Raw genomic sequence first — 15,462 nt, 5'->3', positions numbered from 1 at the left:
ACAGAACCAACTAATCCCGCCTTGAAAAACGGGTCCAAAAAAGATAAATCAGCTGCATTATTGTCGACGAAGACTAACACGACGCTTTTAAAATCACGCAAGGGGCGGCGGGGGCTGTGAGTGAACCTGTTTGTCTCTTCCAACACGTACAGCCTTCATGCATGGCTGCCTCCTGCCTGTGTCAATTTTGTAAGCATCCGCGCCTCGTGTCGCGTCCACCCAGCGACGGCCCAGCACCACCCATCACCGGCGGGCCAAGCGACGGCCGCTGAGGAGAAAATGCCAACACGTCTTTTCTCTCCGCCGCCGCTATCTCTTGGACACACGCACCGCGCCTTGCTCTACCCCGCCCCGCCCCGCCCCGCCTCGCCTCCCTCGCCCCCGTCACTCCCCCTTTCAGCCGCGACTACACTCGACCGATTCAACTAACGACCCTTTTAATGATTTATTGTTCTTGTTATTTCAATTATATCGATGTTGTTTTATTACTGCTTTTTTTTTATTGCTAATGTTGTTTGGATGTTGATGCTGTTGTTGAATATTGTAAAATGATGATGATGATAAGCCTATACAGTAATAATAACGAGTATCATTATTGCTATAACTATTGCAGGGGAAGTTCCCTTGAAGGAGCATCAGGGACACTTGGGGACAAGTTAACTCGCTCAGTACACCGGCGTCTCCTTCCTCCTCCTCCTCCTCCTCCTCCTCCTCCTCCTTCTCCTCCAACTTGTCTTGTCGAGATTGTTCCGACTTTATTATTATCATTCATGTAATTATTATCTATTTTAATATTACCATTATTATTATTACTATTATCATTGTCATCATCATCATCATAATCATCATTATTATCATTATCAGCATCATGAACATTATTATTATCTTTTTGTCATTATGCTGCAGGGGAGGTCATGAGCGTGTCACCCTGGAAACAGTCGGCGGACGGTGTTCCTGGAAGCCTGTTAATAATAGTCGATTCGCGGAAACGCTGCCACCAAAACTAAACATCAAAGTTCCCCTCAGCGATATGTATGGGCGGTGTTCAAAGTGTTCGGCCGCACTCTGGAGCTGTGTGTTGCGCGGGCGTGAAGGCATGCATGAACCTCCTAATATACATGCATAGTGTTTGTAGAGTGTGCAGTCATGAATGTTGGGTCTTTGTGTCGTGTGGGTGAGCCAGCAAATAAGAGCAGTGGAAACAGGAGCAGGTTTGCGCTTGGGGGTTGTCTATGCGCCGGAGCCGTCTGTATGGTTCTGTATGGTTCTGTATGGTTCTATATGGTTCTGTATGGTTCTGTATGGTTCTGTATGGTTCTGTATGGTTCTGTATGGTTCTGTATGGTTATGTATGGTTCTGTATGGTTCTGTATGGTTCTGTATGGTTCTGTATGGTTCTGTATGGTTATGTATGGTTATGTATGGTTCTGTATGGTTCTGTATGGTTCTGTATGGTTCTGCCTACATGGCGGGCCTGTCTTTGCGTCGGGTCTGTCCAGCTGTCATCTTAAATTATCCCAACAATGAATTGAAGAAGTAAATAAAGCAAACAGAATTTTGGGCTTTATGACTAGGAGCTTCTCATCCAAGAATAGTGATGTAATACTGATGTTATATAACAGCTTAGTCTCGCCTAAATTAGAGTTCGTGGTGCAGTTTTGGTCTCCTCACCGCGCCAGACCCGTTGTTAAGTTAGGTGTTCAACGCAGGGACATCTACACAGTCTCTTCCTTGTGCAGTAAACGTGGGAGTAAAGACTTCTTTTCTTGACATGTTTTCTCTTGACAAACGCCGCCTCCAAGCGAAACTGATCCGTTGCCTTAAAATGTTTAGTGACTTTACGAATGTGGACGAATCCAAATTGTTTATGATCGATGAGGCTAATGAGAAACAATGGTGCAAAGCTCAAGTTCAAACCCATCAATCTATAATGCACCAAATTTATTTTGTTGTATGAAGATTGAATCAGCTCCCACCTTCAGTTGTTCAGTGCAGCACCAGGACTGATTCACGTAATAGCAAACTCGGGGACCACTTCCTGCACCCGAACATTCCCTAAGGCGTCTCCGTGGCCGTGTGGCGCCGCTTCACTTAGGGACACACCACCTAGTCTCTTAACCGTAGAATCTATGTGGTCGGAACATTTATGTAAATCTCCGTCGGTCTGTCTGTCTGTCTGTCTGTCTGTAATTTTTTCTCTTTTTCTCACACACACACACAGACTCCCTCTCTGTTGTCTTCAGCAGTTAACAGTTTGGAGCCTCACCTGAGTAAGTCTTAAGTAAATATTAACGCAATTTGGAAAGTTTTTGAGATTCGTGAAGAGAAGCATTGACAGCGGGAAGACGGGAGGGAGGGAGGGGGGAAGGGAGGCAGAGAGAGCGGATGAATGGAGGTTGTGTTGCAGGAAAAGATGGAGAGGAAGCGAGGCAGGAGAGGGGGAAGGGATGAAGGAGAAGAGATAAGAAAATGGGGGTAAGGAGGGAGAGAAGGAGGGATAAAAAGGAGGGTGAATGTAAGTTGGAGAAGGAGGGAGGGAGGGAGGGAGGGAGGCAGAGAAGGAGGGAAGGAGGAGTGAAAATCAACGAGAGTGGAAGCTGCGGGGAAGGAAACTGAAAAGAAAAATGATAAATCCAGGTAAGAGAGATGGTAAAGGAAATGAGAAGAGGCGCGAGTGGGGAAAAATGATGAGAAACGTGAAAAAGATGGAATGACGGAGGAGGATGAGGAGGAGGAGAGGCAAGAGAAGATGGAATGGCGTTAGGATGAAAAGAGATGTGAGAATATGCATGAGGTGAGGCAGTTACGGCAGGTGTGGACAGACAGCAAGAGGGTAAGGTAATGATAGAACGGGGAAGAATACATGAATGAGTAAATAGAGGAAGCAGAAAGAAAAGGGGGGAAAAAGGAATGGAAGGAGAGAACTGATAACTGAAGGTGTCTATGAATAAATTAATGACAACGAAATAATTAATGTATGGGTGAATTACTGGCTGACTGAATTGATTGAGGGATGAGTGAATGGGTGACTGAGTGATTGAATGAAGGGGGGAAAGGAAGGAAACAGGAATAAAGGGTAAAAACGTAAAGGGAAAAAGGGAGGAAAATTAAAATGAATAAATTAGTGGATAAATGTGTTCAGGGCAAAATAAATAAAAGAGGAGAGAGAAAACAAAGAACAAAGAGTGCAGACAAGTGAATGATAAATATGGAGGAGGGAGGAAGGACGAAAAAAGCAGAAAAAAGAAAAATAAGGGGAGATAATTAATTGCAGATAAAATGAATCGAGAGAAATGCAAATAAATGAAGAGCAAACATGAGGGAAGAAGAAGGAAGAAAAATAAATAGAAGCGAATGAAAAAAAAAAGAAAAACGCGAAGAAAAGAAAGTGTCAACGAATCGAATCTGAAGGGAAAAATCTGAAGTATGGAGGAAGGGAAGAGAAGAAATAAATAGAAAGAAAGAAAATATGTGTAAATAAACTCCAGGAAAGAAGAGAACGCAAAACAAGATGCAAACAAGTACACGAATAAAAAAAAACGGAGGGATGGAGGAGGAACAAAAATAAAAAGGAGAAGAAAGGAAAATAGGAGTGAAAGGAAAGATATAAATAGACTACAAATAAAGGAGAAAAAAAAGCAACCAAAAAAAAAAAAGGTGCAAAGATGTGTAAGGTGAATTGAAAACCTGAATAAGAGAGAAAGAAAATAAGGAGAAAGTAAGACATAAAAGCTGTAGATAAAAAGGGGAAGAAAGAGGATGGAAGGAACGAAGGAAGGAAGAGAAAGAAGGAGGAAGAAACGAGAGGAAAAACAAACAATATAGTAATGTAAAAAATGAAGGATAGACGAAGAATAAAAATGATATGAAAAGAAAGAAAGGAAAGAGGAAGGAAGGAAGGAAGAAGAAAGAGGAGGAGGAAGAAACACGCACAAAAAAAATAAAACAGTATAATAATCGAAAATCTGAAGGATGAAACAACAAAAAGGAGAAAAATAAAAAAAAGATGAGAAAGGAAGGATATTAATAAACTGCAACTAAGAGAAAGAAAGAGAGAAGAGAAAATGAGAAACACAGAAGAAAGACGCAAAAAAAAAAATTATATATAAACTGAATTGAAACTACGAATAAATAAGAGAGGAAGAAGAAAGAGAATAAGAAAAGAATACAAAAAAGTGCAAAAAATATATATAATGCGATTTGACAATATGAATAACAAAGGAAAGCGAAAACAAGGAGGAGAAGAGAAGAAAGGAGAGAGAAATATATATAAACTTGGGATAAAGGAGAAAGGAAGATAGGACAGAAAATTGATATTGTGAGACGACTAATGAAGACACATGGCACAGACAGACAGACACACGACAACAATAACAGTGATGGAAATAAACAGCCAGCGAAACCTTGAACGAAAAAGAGGAAAAAAAAACCAGACTTGAAAAAAAATAATAAAAATCGACTTGAAAATAAAAAGAAAGCGATAAAAGGGTGAAATTGACGATAATGATAACGAAAACCAACATGATAACAAGGTAACTGTGACTAATGAAGAGAGAGAGAGAGAGAGAGAGAGAGAGAGAGAGAGAGAGAGAGAGAGAGAGAGAGAGAGAGAGAGAGAGAGAGAGAGAGAGAGAGAGAGAGAGAGAGAGAGAGAGAGAGAGAGAGGAAAGAGGAAAAGCGGGATATAAATAAAGAGGAAAGGAGATGAGAGAAAAGACGAAATAGACAGACAGACAGACAGACAGGCAGACAGACAGATAAACACACACCCACTCACATACACCCACACACACACAGACACCCACACGCACGCACGCACACATGTATACCAAGAGAGGTGACAAGTAAATACGAGGGACATATTTTTTCCATCGAGACAGAACTCCATCGGGCCATATTGACGTTCTCTCTCTCTCTCTCTCTCTCTCTCTCTCAACAATACGAAAAACACTTGTAGATAGATATAGATAGATAGAAAGATAGATAGATAGATAGAAAGAGAGAGAGACGAAAACAAAACAAAAACTGAGGTGAGGGAGGAGACAGAAGAGGAGGAGGAGACAGAAGAGGAGGAGGAGGAGGAGGGGAGGATGAGGAGGAAACGTGTGCGGGTAAGTGAGAGGAGAGAATAGAGGAAACGGAAAAGAGAGGCGAAGAGGAATGAGCAAATAAGTCATGTTTGAAAAGGGTGCGCGAATTGAGAGATGGGGAGGCAGTGGATCGTGACAGAGAGGGAGGGAGAGAGAGGAGGTAATAAAACACGAAAAATACGAAGAGAAGACAAGAGACGAGATAAAGAAAAGCGGAAACAACAGAGGAAGGAAATGGAGAGGAAAAGAAAATAGCAATAAATACAGATACGAATACGATGCAAATGAAAAGGAATAAAAATGAAAAAAATACGAAGAGAAGACGAGAGACGAGATAAAGGAAAGCGGAAACAACAGAGGAAGGAAATGGAGAGGAAAAGAAAATAGCAATAAATACAGATACGAATACGATGCAAATGAAAAGGAATAAAAGTGAAAAAAATATATAGAGAGAAGAAGAAAGACGAGATAAAGGAAAGCGAAGATAACAGAAGAAGGAAATGGGAAGTAAAGAAAATATAAATAGATACAAATACAAATACAATGCAGATGAAAGGTAATAAAAATGAGAAATGAGAAAGAAAACACAAAATAAATGAAGGTGAAAATAACAGAGGAAGGGAAAATACCGCTCATGGAAAGGGAAGAAAATACAGATAAAAATAAATACAAATACGATGTCAATAAAAAGTAATAAAAAGTTAGAATAGATAAAAAAAAGAAGAAGAAATGAAGGAAGAAACAATATATAAATGCACACACAGCTAATGGAAAGGACGGAAAATAGAGATAAATATAAATACAAATAGAATACGAATAAAAAAGTAATAAAAAAATGAGATAATAAAGAAGCGGAGACCAAATAAATGATGGTGAAAATAACACATGAAGGCAAAAAAAAAAAAAAAAAAACTGATGGAAAGGAATGGAAAACAAACAAACAAACAAACAAATAAACAAGTGATAAAATACGAGAAAATAAATACAAAAAAATGAAGACAAAGTAAATGAAGGTGAAGAAAATATACGTGAAGCCAAACACACCTCATGGAAACGAAGGGAAAAGAAAATGGAAAACAAATGAAAAGAAGAATCAAAGAGGAAAGAGGAAAGAGGAAAGAATGAAAAGACGTTAAAAAGAAAGAAAGACAAGAGGAGGAAAGGCAAGGAAAGAGCTAATAAAGACAAAATGTTATTAGAGGAGGGAATTAAATACCTGAGAAAACGGAGACAGGAAACAGGAAAAAATAAACAGATGAGAGAGAGAGAGAGAGAGAGAGAGAGAGAGAGAGAGAGAGAGAGAGAGAGAGAGAGAGAGAGAGAGAGAGAGAGAGAGAGAGAGAGAGAGAGAGAGAGAGAGAGAGAGAGAGACTATATAAATTATGAAACTGATTAAAAAGTGTATATAAAAACAGAAAAAAAGACAAGAGTTATCAATAAGAGTAGTAACAATAGTAGTCACAATAATAGTAATAGTAGTAGCAATAGTGGTAACAATAATGGTCGTCTCACCTCACCCCTCTCACCTGCCACTCAGTCCCTCTCCTTGCCTAAACCCGGTTGTCGGCGCCTTACTCCGCCCACCGCCGCGACACAACAGTCTGCAGGGCGGGCCACGCGGCGCCTGGACGATCCCTGCCGTCACTACAGAGCGAGGCCTGCAACACGAGGGATACATTGTACTTACTGACCAGTATGTGTGTGTGGCTGTGGGGGGAGGAGAGGAAGAGGAAGGAGGACAAGAGGGAAGAGGAGGAAGAGAAGAATTGATTGATTATTGGGGGGTTTGTCTGGGCGTCGCAATTGCACGGTCATGTGGCGCCGAATGATATATTAAATACACTATATTTTAAAACTATACTAGACAATATTAATTAAAAACAGGGTAAAGGAAGAGAAGAAGGATTAAGAGGAGGAGGAGGAGGAGGCGCTGTTCCGCAGGTTTACATTTATCACCCTGCCTAAAAAGAAGGATGAACAGCTGGGTGAGTTGTGTGCCCACTGCCCGGGCTCGCGGATTCATAGCTAGGCGTGCTAATCGCGATGTGGGATGGGAGGAATGAACACACGGGCAGGACGGGGGAGCGGTGTGAGGGTGGTTGGAAAGATGGTGGCCGAGGTGGGGAGGGGAGGGTGGTAGTGTTAAATATCATGTGTGTCGAGTAATTAATTTACCGGCTTAAAGAAAACACTCCCGCGCAATAAAGGTGAAGAATAGCATTAGCGAGTGGTGGGACTGATTTATCATTACTATCATCATTATTATTATTTTTTTCATACTTATTATCATTTCTACTATCATTACTACTACTACTACTACTACTACTACTTCTACTACTACTACTACTAATAATAATAATAATAATAATAATAATAATAAGATAACTAACATCATTATCATTAATAATATTACCATTATTATCATGATCATCATCCTGATCATCACAATCACCACCATCATCCCATCAACACCATTATCACCGCCATTGTCAGCATCATCGCATCACAAGTGTTTTATTCCCCGCGCTGTACTGAAATTCGCATCACATTATCACCTCCCTTTTACATCCCGGCACCCCCCCCCCCCCCCCCCGGTGCCTCTCCCCATCGTTCCCCTCCCCTGCCGCCACTCCGCCGTCCACTGTAGTCTATGGGAGTGGAAGGCTGGCGTTAAAAGCTGCCAGAACAGTGATGAGTATTAATGATCACTTTGCATGGAAAAAAATGGCCGGTATCTGTGGTAGCGAGCAGCCCAGTGGACAGATTTTGATTACGGGCACAGCCTTTACTGAACTCCCAGAACCTGTAACTTTGTATGTTGTTATGAATTTCGATGAAGTGTTTGCTCCCTTACACAAAACATCCCTTCTTGAACGTGGGATTTTTCACATGTTAAAACTGATTTTGGATATTTTCTATACAAGTATTTTTATTAAGACACATGACAATAAGAAATTCCATGAAACATCAGACTTTTGGCAGAGCTTAGATACACACACACACACACACACACACACACACACACACACGCATGAAAGAGAGAGAGAGAGAGAGAGAGAGAGAGAGAGAGAGAGAGAGATTTGTTGGGTCGGTAGTTTATGCAACACATGTTAAAAATATTCTGCAAAGCTACTTTTAACGTCATTACTCTGCGTTCATTGAATTCCCGTTAGTGTGCTTAAACTCGTTAATGAATAATATTCTTCGAAAAAAAACAAGAAAATCGTTGGAAGCAAAAATAAATTATTCTGTGATAACGAAGCTCGCTGAATAAATTTTCCCGGCGCCACTAAACATTCTTTTTTAACGTTTCTTTTTTACTTAATGTCGCCGGCAAACAGTTTCTAAGCCCCGGTGTCTGGCTATTTTTTTTTCCAGAGGCACCGATTTTATATTATTCTTGTTTTTTTGTTTGTTTTTTACATTTGGCTCATAGCGCTGATAGGCTATCTTGATGGGGCATGGATGTTTAACCCTGGGCCGGTGGGGCAGGCAAGTGTTCTTTTTTATAGTTGCGACATCTTGCTTGGCTTATGCTACCCCCGGAGCTCCACTTGATCCTCTTTAGAGAGTTTCGCTAGAGTCCGGGTGGATTGGTGGTCTTTAGGACAGCACGTGAGTAATTTTAGGCCGGTAGCGGTAGCGGCGGGCGGAAACCTGCTTCCGGACCACCACTCAACCACCGCCTCCTCGTTGGCTGATGCTGTCCCCGGCCTTCAGTGATGCCATTTTAGCGGATTTTACGCTAGATCTGGCGGAATTGCATGTCAATCTAGCGGGAAAAATCTTAGAATTGAAAAGAGTAACTGGCGGATTTTCAAGTCCAATCTAGCTGCAAGTTTTTCTAGCTTCACCTATCATCTGGCGGATTTTTTAGGCCATCCTAGCGGATTTATAAATTTTGAGTTGGCAACACTGCCGGCCTTCCACTCGACAGAAGTTTGTGATGGTAGAGAGTTGACAGACAGCATGTAGGTGACATCTGGCCACTTGACGAGGGCTGAGAATCGTCAGAAGGGCGGGACATGATCTCCGTGGCCCGCGATCACCACACTCGCAAGTTGACGTCTGGTGTGTGTGTGTGTGTGTGTGTGTGTGTGTGTGAAGCTTAGTCCTGTGGGTCTCATATTTTTCTTCTTTCATTTGGTCTTTCACTTTTTCTTTTTTATTTTGTTTCGTTGAGTCTGGCCACACTCGACTCCCGCTTCAGTGACGACAGGGAGACACACACACGGCGGAACGCAGATAGTGAACCGAAATGATGATCTGAGAGGCAGCGAAAGAAGGGAAGAGGGGAGGGAGAGCATGCATGTTATCTCCAACGTCTCCTGCGGCTGTTATTAACCCACCACCGCACTTTGAGCTCCGTGCATTAATCCTCCTCCCTTTGTAAATCCTTATCTTCCTCTTCCTCCTTCTCCTCTTCCTCGATCACTTTCACTAAGAACGCCAGCACCTAATAATCCTCCTCCCTTTGTAAATCTTTATCTTCCTCTTCTTCCTCCTCTTCCTCGACCACTTTCACTAAGAACACCACCACCTCCACTATCACCAGCTCCCTTTCCTCTCCCTTCCACCTTTCCTTCTCCCTTTCCCACGCTTTTCAAACCTTTCCTCGCCTTCATATCCTCCTCCTCCTCCTCCTCCTTCTCCCTCCTATATTTCCTCCCACGTTTCCTCCTCCCTTTCCAAACCTTCTTCCTCTTATCCTTACCATCCCTCCCCCCCCCCTCGATCTTTTCTCCTTCCTTAATCATCACCCTTCCTCCCTCCCTCTTCGTCTTCCATTCCCAGAGGTTCTCCATATTTTATCTTCCTTTTGTTTGGTCTTTCTATGCAGATGATACGTCGGAGATTATATCATGAGAGAGAGAGAGAGAGAGAGAGAGAGAGAGAGAGAGAGAGAGAGAGAGAGAGAGAGAGAGAGAGAGAGAGAAAGTCAAACTATCTTTCCCTCGCTTTTTCCCCTCAAAATGATATGAACTTAAACTTTTGCAGGTAAAAAACAAATGAGAGGATGATGATGATGATGATGATGATGGGAGAGGAGAAGGGAAGGGGGGGGGGGAGGAAGAGGAGGAGGAGGAGGAGGGAGAGAGATCATACACTTCCTCCTCCTCCTCCTCCCTCTCCTACCTCCTCCTCCTCCTCCCACTCTTCCTCTTATCTTCCTATTAGTCCTTCCTCTCCCCTTCCTCCTCATTTTTCCTCCTCATTCCCTCCCTCGCCCATCAAAAGTTAAGTACAAAAGCTTCTCGTCTTAGTAAATTTATCCCTCGCCCTCTCTCTCTCTTATTTTCTGGAGTCTTCAGTTTCATAAGGCAGTAAACCAAAAAAATGTGTGTGTGTGTGTGTGTGTGTGTGTGTGTGTGTGTGTGTGTGTGTGTGTGTACGTGTTTCACTCCTCTCTTTTTGACTCTCATAACCAGACAATATTGCACAACTTCATTACTCTCTCTCTCTCCCTAACCCTTCTCTTTTTACACCGGCAACAAGAGAGAAAGGGAAGTTGGGGAAAGCAATATAATGTAGTTTCCCCTTTTTTCAGGTGTAGACGGCCTTTACCTGCCTCCCATTCACCTCTTGTATAACCGGGCTCTACATGGTTGCAAAGGTACGCATATATTCACTCACAGGAATCTCTTTTGTGCCTCCCTGTCCCTCTGCATGGCTTCCCTTTGATGTTTTTTTACTCTATTTTATCATGACTCTGCTATGTTTTCGATTCACACTGTTTTCACTTTCTATGATTTCCACAAAGATACAGGTGAAATTTCTGCCTTACCTCTTCTCTCCTTTTTTTTTTTTTTTTCTCTCCTATGCTGGCTCAGTGGCGTCTATTTTGATTGCTTCCACTGTATATTGAATCCGTTTTACACTGTTTCAACTTTTTATTATTCCTCAAAGACACGGGCAAAAATTTCATCTCACAGGAATATCAAATCTGTTTCTGCCCGTCTTTCTGTATTCTGGTTTAGTGGTGTTTATTTTGAATGTTTCCACTTTATATTGATTCCGTTTTATACTGTTTCAACTTTTTATTATTCCTCAAAGACACGGGTAAAATTTCCATCTCACAGGAATATCAAATCTGTTTCTGCCTGTCTTTCTGTATTCTGGTTTAGTGGTGTTTATTTTGAATGTTTCCACTTTCTATTGATTTCATTTTATTCTGTTTCGACTTTTTGTTATTCCTCAAAGATACGAGTAAAATTTCCATCTCACAGGTATCTCTTATCCGTTTCCTACCTGTCTTTCTGTGTTCTGACTCAATTGCGTTTATTGTGGTTGATTCTCTTTCATTTTCATTTCACAGTATTTTGTTTTATTTTTATTCTGCTTCGGCTTTCACTTATTTCCACAAAGATAAAGGTAAAGTTTCTATCTCAACTCTTCTTCTCTCCTTCTGCCTCGTTTGTTTCCTCTTACCATTCTAAATTCTGGCTCCGTGGCGTTTATTGTGATTGTTTCCACTTTATATTGATTTCCATTTTATCGCGTTTCGACTTTCACTTATTTCCACAAAGATACGAGTAAAATTTCCATCTCACAGGTATCTCTTATCCTTTCTCTCAACTTTAATTCTATATTCTGACTCATTGACGTTTATTGTGATTGTTTCCACTTTATATTGATTTCCATTTTATCGCGTTTCGACTTTCACTTATTTCCACAAAGATAAAGGTGAAGTTTCTGCCTCACCTGCATATCCTTTCTCTCACCTGTCATTCTACATTCTGTTTATATTGATTTCCATTTTATCGCGTTTCGACTTTCACTTATTTCCACAAAGATAAAGGTGAAGTTTCTGCCTCACCTGCATATCCTTTCTCTCACCTGTCATTCTACATTCTGACTCATTGACGCTCTTGTGATTGTTTCCTCTTTATATTGATTTACATTTTATCGCGTTTCGACTTTCACTTATTTCCACAAAGATAAAGGTGAAGTTTCTGCCTCACCTGCATTTCCTTTCTCTCAACTGTCATTCTATATTCTGACTCATTGACGTTCTTGTGATTGTTTCCTCTTTATACTGATTTAATTCTAACCTGTTTGTTGCTGCTTTCTATTATTTCCACAACGACACAGGTAAATTTTCTGCCTCACAGTTATCTCATTTATTATCACCTGTCATTCCCGTACTCTTGCTCAACTACCCTTCTGTTTGTTTACTTTCACCTGCATTCATATATCGTCTGAATTACAGCAAGGGAACAGGTAAAGTTTCCGGATTACCTGTATCTCATTTTCACCTATTAATCAATTATACCTTTTTGATTGCCCTCACCGCCACTCCACGAGGGAAGCAGCGCAAAGGTATATACAACAGTTTCCGACACACCAACAGTTGCCTCGATTGTTCCCGCCCGACATCACGTATTCTGGACCAATTATGCCCTTTAGTACTTGTTTACAGCCGCCACGATTATATTCCGTTTCAGCTCAGCCTCGGAAGCGAAGGACAGACAGACAGACGGGTTCAGTTTCCAGCTACTGTTTGTCTTTTTTCCCATTTACAGTCCTGTATTAGCGCTGCAACGCCTCATTTTCCTTGTTTTCAGCCGACACATTTTTTTTTATTTCGTTTTACCAGTCTCAAAACCGACAGACAGAGGCAGTGTTCCCATCTCACCTACATTTCTTTTTTTCCCATCTGTCATTCGGTATTCCACTACGTCTCGTTTTCCTTGTTTTCACTCGCCACTCTTTTATTCCGTTTTACCTGAGAAAGACACACAGGTAGGGTTCCCAGTTCACCTGCATTTCGTCTTTTTTTCCAACTCTCCTTTTCCCCACCTGCCATTCTGTATTCTAGCTCCTCCACTACGCCTCCTTTTTGCCTGTTTTCATCGCCCACTTTATATTCCGTCTCAACGCCGTCGCCTCGTTCGCGCTCGTTCATGTCACTTTACGTACCAATCTTTATTCCATTCCAAAGCCAATGTCTCCTAGTTGTCAGTCCCCCCTTCCCCCGTTCGTCCTCCACTCCGTTCTCTTTGGGGGCATGATTGGAGCAGAAAATGGGGTTCGGATAACTGGATGGTTGAATAGAGGGAGTAAATTGTTGATGGAGAAGCCGAAAGAGTGTACAGGGGAGGGAGAGAGAGAGTGGAGGGTGTGAGAAAGGGGAGGTAAAAGGGGTAGGACAGGAGGGAGGGCTACAGGAACTAAGGAAAGGACGTAAGGAAGAAAGGAAGGAAGGAAGGAGGGAAGGAAGAAAAGAGAGGTGCAACAGGTCAGAGGGAGAGAGAGTTGCAAGAACGGGAGTAAGGGAATGAGAAAAGAAGGAAGAAGGGAGGGAAGGCAAGAAGGAAGAGGATAGGGTTTAAGGTAAGAGGAAAGCCCAGTCAAGTGTGCGAAGAGGAAGAGGAAGATAGGATGACTAAGGAGACAAACGAAGAAGAGAAGGAGATAAATCGAGGTGTTTAAGAAAGGAAAGAAGGTGGAAGGAGGACGAAGGAGGGAGGGCAAGGATGGAGGAGAGGAGAGAAACGGTGAATAAAGGAAGGGAAAGTTGAGGGAAGACGTGAAGGAATGGAGATGAAATATGCATGCAGAGTGGAGGGAAGGAGGAAAGTGGAAGAGAGAAAGAGAAAAACTGGGAAAAGTAAGGGGAGGGGAGGAGAGGAGTGGCGAGAGGAGAGAAGGAGGGGAAGGAAGAACAGGACAAAGGAGAAGAGGGAGAAGAGACGGAAAAAAGAAGAGGAATGGAAGGAGGAAAAGATGTAGACATATTAGCAGGTAGAATAAAGGAGAGAGAGAGAGAGAGAGAGAGAGAGAGAGAGAGAGAGAGAGAGAGAGAGAGAGAGAGAGAGAGAGAGAGAGAGAGAGAGAGAGAGAGAGAGAGAGAGAGAGAAACATAAAGAAACACAGAAGCAGAGGATGAAACAATGAGGGGAAACTATAGTTCTTTCGAGCCGTGAGAAAGCGACATTACTTTTAAGGGAAGACTAACCAGTGGAATAAAAATAAAGGAAGCGAGGAGAAAAAGAGATGAAAGGAGGGATGATTTAAAGAAGACAAACGCGTGAGAGAACGATACACACGGAAAATATAAAAAAATGATGACGGAATAAAAAGATGAAAAGAGAACATAAATATTGAAAAGAAAAAGATAAACGCACGAAAATGGGAGCAGAGGTAAAATACAGGATGAGAGACAGTAAAGCTTTGAAAAAATAAGATTATAAAAAAGAAAGAATACAAGGGAGAAAATAAAGAAATGAAAGTCAGAAATAATAAAAGACAGAAGTAAGATAAGACCAGACGTAAAATAAAATAAAAACTAAGAAAACAAGACAAAAAAAGGAATACTGAGAAAAAGACAAAGCAGGAAAATAAATGCAGATGAGAAAATAAAGAAATGAAAGACAGGACTAATAAAAAAAGAACAAAGAGGTAAAAAAATAAAAACAGGAACAGGGATAAGTGCAGATGAGAAGAAAAATAAAGAAATGAAAGAAAAGAATACTAGAAAACGACGGAAACACCTAAAAAAAATAAGAGAACAAAGAGGTAAAAAAATAAAAACAGGAACAGGGATAAGTGCAGATGGGAAAAAAAATAAAGAAATGAAAGACAGGAATAATAAAAAAAGACAAAAGTGTGATTAAAAAAAAGACGTAAAAAAAATAAAAACTACAAAGAAAACAGAGCGGTGATAAAAACCAACAAACACAGGATTACTTATAAACAGACGAACGCAAGCGAATGATATAAACGGAATATTAAAAAATAAAAAATAAAAAACAGATTCTAGAAAAAAAACAGATTCTAAAAACGAGAGGATGAACGACAAATAATAAGAAAAAGAAAACAAGGTGAGAAAAAGACAATCATATTAATTTTCACAAACAACAAATATTAATACGAGTTTCCTTTTTTTTTGTAGTGTTTTTTCCTGTTTATTTATTTAATTTTTTTTTTTTTGCCTGTTTGCTTCGCTCGCGACAATTTCCGCTCAAGTGAAACGTTGGACTTATTTATTTTTATCACGAGCCGAAGAAAACACGATTAGGGGAGGGGGGAGGGAGAGGGAGATGAAAGGAGGGAGAGGGGAGAGGGGGAGAGGGAGTGGAGTAGAGGGATAGAGAGGTAGACATGAGGAGGAGGAGGAGGAGGGGAGATAAAAAGGTACAGAGAGAGGGGGAGAGGAGAAAGGGAAGGGAAAGAGGGATAGAGAAGGAGGCAAGAAGAATAGGAGGAGGAGAGAGAGAAAGGGACAGAGAGAGGAGAAGAGGGGAGAGAGAAAGAAAGATTAAGGAGAGTTATAAGGTGGGAAGAAGAGAAGGAGAGACTGACAGAGGGAAGGGGAAGGGAAGGGAGAGAGGGTGGGAGGAGAGAGAGAAAGGGACAGAGACAGGAGAAG

General features: G+C 41.3%; 1 protein-coding gene across 3 annotated transcripts in view; it reads right to left on the bottom strand.

Moving 5' to 3' along the window:
• The window catches only part of LOC126998460 (neuropeptide CCHamide-1 receptor-like), a 135,293-nt gene that overhangs the window by 59,837 nt on the left and 59,994 nt on the right, over window positions 1–15,462 (bottom strand). For 2 of the 3 annotated variants that reach the window (XM_050860178.1, XM_050860169.1), the window contains exon 3: window positions 6,617–6,748. The gene's annotated coding sequence lies outside the window, so the exon portion shown is untranslated. Of the gene's footprint in view, window positions 1–6,602; window positions 6,749–15,462 lie in introns of all 3 variants that reach the window. The other variant, XM_050860186.1, reaches the window with a different exon arrangement.

Source organism: Eriocheir sinensis, chromosome 2 (assembly GCF_024679095.1).
Source record: "Eriocheir sinensis breed Jianghai 21 chromosome 2, ASM2467909v1, whole genome shotgun sequence".
Taxonomy (NCBI): domain Eukaryota; kingdom Metazoa; phylum Arthropoda; class Malacostraca; order Decapoda; family Varunidae; genus Eriocheir; species Eriocheir sinensis.
This window is presented reverse-complemented; position numbering and strand designations above follow the sequence as displayed.